Raw genomic sequence first — 5668 nt, 5'->3', positions numbered from 1 at the left:
TTTCCAAATAACTTGTCATTTAGCTTCATGATTGCTCCAAGGTATTTAGCAACTCGCTCTTCAGTGACATACTCATCCTCTTCAGAGGAAGAATACTCATCAGAGCTCATGAAAGGCAGAAGTAAGTCTAATGGAATCTCTATAGTCTCATTTTGAGCCTCAGATTCCCATGGTTCCTCATTGGGGAACTCAGTGGAGGCTAGTGCACGCCCATTGAGGTCTTCCTCAGTGGCGTTCACTTCCTCTCCTTCCTCTCCAAATTCGGCCATGTTGATGGCCTTGCACTCTCCTTTTGGATTTTCTTCTGTATTGCTTGGAAGAGTACTAGGAGGGAGTTCAGTAATTTTCTTGCTCAGCTGTCCCACTTGTGCCTCCAAATTCCTAATGGAGGACCTTGTTTCAGTCATGAAACTTTGAGTGGTTTTGATTAGATCAGAGACCATAGTTGCTAAGTCAGAGGAGTTCTGCTTAGAATTCTCTGTCTGTTGCTGAGAAGATAATGGAAAAGGCTTGCCATTGCTAAACCTGTTTCTTCCACCATTATTGTTGTTGAAACCTTGTTGAGGTCTCTGTTGATCATTCCATGAGAAATTTGGATGATTTCTCCATGAAGAATTATAGGTGTTTCCATAGGGTTCTCCTAGGTAATTCACCTCTTCCATTGAAGGGTTCTCAGGATCATAAGCTTCTTCTTCAGATGAAGCATCCTTAGTACTGCTTGGTGCATTTTGCATTCCAGACAGACTTTGAGAAATCAAATTGACTTGTTGAGTCAATATCTTGTTCTGAGCCAGAATGGCATTCAGAGTATCAATCTGAAGAACTCCTTTCTTCTGATTTGCCCCATTGTTCACAGGATTCCTTTCAGAAGTGTACATGAATTGGTTATTTGCAACCATTTCAATTAGTTCTTGAGCTTCTGTAGGCGTCTTCTTCAGATGAAGAGATCCTCCAGCAGAGCTATCCAAAGACATCTTGGATAGTTCAGAGAGACCATCACAGAAAATACCTATGATGCTCCATTCAGAAAGCATGTCAGAAGGACATTTTCTGATCAATTGTTTGTATCTTTCCCAAGCTTCATAGAGGAATTCTCCATCCTTCTGTCTGAAGGTTTGGACTTCCACTCTAAGCTTACTCAATTTTTGAGGTGGAAAGAACTTTGCCAAGAAGGCATTGACTAGCATTTCCCATGAGTCCAGGCTTTCTTTAGGTTGTGAGTCCAACCATGTCCTAGCTCTGTCTCTTACAGCAAAAGGGAATAGCATAAGTCTGTAGACCTCAGGGTCAACCCCATTAGTCTTGACAGTGTCACAGATTTGCAAGAATTCAGCTAAGAACTGATGAGGATCTTCCAATGGAAGTCCATGGAACTTGCAATTCTGTTGCATTAGAGAAACTAATTGAGGCTTAAGCTCAAAGTTGTTTGCTCCAATGGCAGGGATAGAGATGCTTCTCCCATAGAAGTCGGGAGTAGGTGCAGTAAAGTCACCCAGCACCTTCCTTGCATTGTTTGCATTGTTGTTGTTTTCGGCTGCCATGTCTTCTTCTTTGAAGATTTCTGTTAGGTCCTCTGTAGAGAGTTGTGCCTTAGCTTCTCTTAGCTTTCGCTTCAAGGTCCTTTCAGGTTCAGGGTCAGCTTCAACAAGAATGCCTTTGTCTTTGTTCCTGCTCATATGAAAGAGAAGAGAACAAGAAAATGTGGAATCCTCTATGTCACAGTATAGAGATTCCTTGAGGTGTCAGAGGAACAGAATAATAGAAGAAAGTGGTAGAAGAATTCGAACTTAGTGAGATAGAGTTCGAATTGTGCATTGAGGAGGAGTGGTACTCCATAAATAGAAGGATGTGAGAAGAGGGGAAGAAATTTCGAAAATTAAGTTAAAAAGATTTTAAAAACATTTTGAAAAACTTTAATTTGATTTTCGAAAATCAAGAGTGGGAAAGAAATCAAGTAATTTTTGAAAAAGATTTTAAAATTAGAAATCAAAAAGATATGATTTGAAAACAATTTTAAAAGGATTTGATTTTAAAAATTAATGACTTGCCTAACAAGAAAAGATATGATTCAAACATTAAACCTTTCTCAACAGAAAAGGCAACATACTTGAAATGTTCAATCAAATCATTAGTTGTTAGCAAGTATCTTTGAAAAAGGAAAGAAATTGATTTTGAAAACATTTGATTGAAAAGATATGATTTGAAAAAGATTTGATTTTGAAAAACTTTGAAAACTTGAAAAAAAATTGATTTGAAAACAAAATCCTCCCCCTTGTGCCATCCTGGCGTTAAACGCCAAGAATGGTGCACATTCTGGCGTTTAACGCCCAATGCACTACCTTTTTGGGCGTTAAACGCCCAACCAGGCACCCTGGCTGGCGTTTAAACGCCAGTCTGTCCTTCTTCACTGGGCGTTTTGAACGCCCAGCTTTTTCTGTATAATTCCTCTGTTGCATGTTCTGAATCTTCAGTTCCCTGTACTATTGACTTGAAAATAGAACCAAGATCAAATAAACAATGCATGCAAGACACCAAACTTAAAATTAGACACTAGACTCAAACAAGAAACATAAAATATTTTTGGTTTTTTATGATTTTGAAATTTTTTTGTGTTTTTTCGAAAATTATATGGAAATAGAAAATAAAAGTTTCAGAATTCTTAATTTGGATTCCAGGAATCATTGCAATGCTAGTCTAAGACTCCGGTCCAGGAATTAGACATGGCTTCACAGCCAGCCAAGCTTTCAAAGAAAGCTTCGGTCCAAAACACTAGACATGGCCAATGGCCAGCCAAGCCTTAGCGGATCATTGCTCCAATAGCAAGATTGATAGAGATCAATAAGCTCTTGTGATGATCAGTTGAAACCTCGGTCCAATAAGATTAGACATGGCTTCTCAGCCAGCCAGATTTCAACAGGTCATCATGAAACTCTAGAATTCCTTCTTAAGAATTCTAAAAAATACCTAATCTAAGCAACAAAATGAACCGTCAGTTGTCCATACACGAAACAATCCCCGGCAACGGCGCCAAAAACTTGGTATGCGAAATTGTGATCATCAATGGCGCCATCAACATGGTACGCTCATTGCAATCTCAACTCTCTATGACAATTCCGCACAACTAACCAGCAAGTGCACTGGGTCGTCCAAGTAATAAACCTTACGCGAGTAAGGGTCGATCCCACGGAGATTGTTGGTATGAAGCAAGCTATGGTCACCTTGTAAATCTTAGTCAGGCAGACTCAAATGGGTATAGATGATGAATAAAACATAAAGATAAAGATAGAGATACTTATGTAATTCATTGGTAGGAATTTCAGATAAGCGCATGAAGATGCTTGGTCCCTTCCGTCTCTCTGCTTTCCTACTGTCTTCATCCAATCCTTCTTACTCCTTTCCATGGCAAGCTTATGCAAGGGTTTCACCGTTGTCAGTGGCTACCTCCCATCCTCTCAGTGGAAATGTTCAACGCACCCTGTCACGACACGGCTATCCATCTGTCGGTTCTCGATCAGGCCGGAATAGAATCCAGTGATTCTTTTGCGTCTGTCACTAACGCCCCGCCTTCAGGAGTTTGAAGCACTTCACAGTCATTCAATCATTGAATCCTACTCAGAATACCACAGACAAGGTTAGACCTTCCGGATTCTCTTGAATGCCGCCATCAGTTCTTGCCTATACCACGAAGACTCTGATCTCACGGAATGGCTGGCTCGTTTGTCAGGCGAGCACTCGGTTGTCAGGCGATCAACCATGCATCGTGTATCAGGAATCCAAGAGATATTCACCCAATCTAAGGTAGAACGGAGGTGGTTGTCAGTCACACGTTCATAGGTGAGAATGATGATGAGTGTCACGGATCATCACATTCATCAAGTTGAAGAACAAGTGATATCTTGGACAAAGAACAAGCGGAATTGAATAGAAGAACAATAGTAATTGCATTAATACTCGAGGTACAGCAGAGCTCCACACCTTAATCTATGGTGTGTAGAAACTCCACCGTTGAAAATACATAAGAACAAGGTCTAGGCATGGCCGAATGGCCAGCCTCCCAATGATCTAAGAACTAGATGTCCAAAAGATGAAAAGACAATAGTAAAAGGTCCTACTTATAGAAAACTAGTAGCCTCGGGTTTACAGAGATGAGTAAATGACATAAAAATCCACTTCCGGGCCCACTTGGTGTGTGCTTGGGCTGAGCATTGAAGCATTTTCGTGTAGAGACTCTTCTTGGAGTTAAACGCCAGCTTTTATGCCAGTTTGGGCGTTTAACTCCCATTTTGGTGCCAGTTCCGGCGTTTAACGCTGGGAAATCTGAAGGTGAATTTGGACGCCGGTTTGGGCCATCAAATCTTGGGTAAAGTATGGACTATCATATATTGCTGGAAAGCCCAAGATGTCTACTTTCCAACGCCGTTGAGAACGCGCCAATTGGGCTTCTGTAGCTCCAGCAAATCTACTTCGAGTGCAGGGAGGTCAGAATCCAACAGCATCTGCAGTCCTTTTCAGTCTCTGAATCAGATTTTTGCTCAGGTCCCTCAATTTCAGCCAGAAAATACCTGAAATCACAGAAAAACAAACAAACTCATAGTAAAGTCCAGAAAAGTGAATTTTAACTAAAAACTAATAAAAATATACTAAAAACTAACTAGATCATACTAAAAACATACTAAAAACAATGCCAAAAAGCGTACAAATTATCCGCTCATCATGCACAAAATTGCAATCACGCTTTTGCAATTTCGCACAACTAACCAGCATGTGCACTGGGTCGTCCAAGTAATACCTTACGTGAGTAAGGGTCGATCCCACAGAGATTGTCAGCTTGAAGCAAGCTATGGTTATCTTGTAACTCTTAGTCAGGATATCAATAATTCTCAAGTTTAATTGTGATGAGTAAAAGAACATGAAATAAATACTTGTTTTGTAGTAATGGAGAACAGGCTGAGGTTTTGGAGATGCTCTATCTTCTGAATCTCTGTTTTCCTACTGTCTTCTTCTTCAAGCACGCAAGGCTCCTTCCATGGCAAGCTGTATATAGGGTTTCACCGTTGTCAATGGCTACCTCCCATCCTCTCAGTGAAAATGTTCAACGCGCTCTGTCACAGCACAGCTATTCATCTGTCGGTTCTCAATCAGGTCGGAATAGAATCCAGTGATTCTTTTGCGTCTGTCACTAACGCCCAGCCTTCAGGAGTTTGAAGCTCGTCACAGTCATTCAATCCTTGAATCCTACTCAGAATACCACAGACAAGATTTAGACCTTCCGGATTCTCTTGAATGCCGCCATCAATTCTAGCTTATACCACAAAGATTCTGATTAAGGAATCCAAGAGATATCTACTCAATCTAAGGTAGAACGGATGTGGTTGTCAGGCACATGTTCATAGGTTAGAATGATGATGAGTGTCACGGATCATCACATTCATCAGGTTTAGGAACAAGTGATATCTTAGAATAGAAGCAAGCATGATTGAATGAAAAACAGTAGTAATTGTATTAATCTATCAAGACACAGCAGAGCTCCTCACCCCCAACCATGGGGTTTAGAGACTCATGCCGTAGAAGATACAATAAGAAACGTGTAAAGTGTCATGAGGTAGAGATACAATGTCAAAAGGTCCTATTAATAGTGAACTAGTAACCTAGGATATACAGAAATGAG

The 5668-nt window shown here is 40.5% G+C and overlaps 1 non-coding gene across 1 annotated transcript; it reads left to right on the top strand.

The window, feature by feature from the left end:
* Positions 1–1028: 1028 nt before the first annotated feature.
* On the top strand, positions 1029–1136 carry LOC130959644 (small nucleolar RNA R71). Its single transcript, XR_009078714.1, has one exon. It is a non-coding gene; the product is annotated as a small nucleolar RNA R71 (small nucleolar RNA).
* Positions 1137–5668: the final 4532 nt, after the last annotated feature.

Source organism: Arachis stenosperma, chromosome 10 (assembly GCF_014773155.1).
Source record: "Arachis stenosperma cultivar V10309 chromosome 10, arast.V10309.gnm1.PFL2, whole genome shotgun sequence".
In the NCBI taxonomy this organism is placed as follows: Eukaryota; Viridiplantae; Streptophyta; class Magnoliopsida; order Fabales; family Fabaceae; genus Arachis; species Arachis stenosperma.
This window is presented reverse-complemented; position numbering and strand designations above follow the sequence as displayed.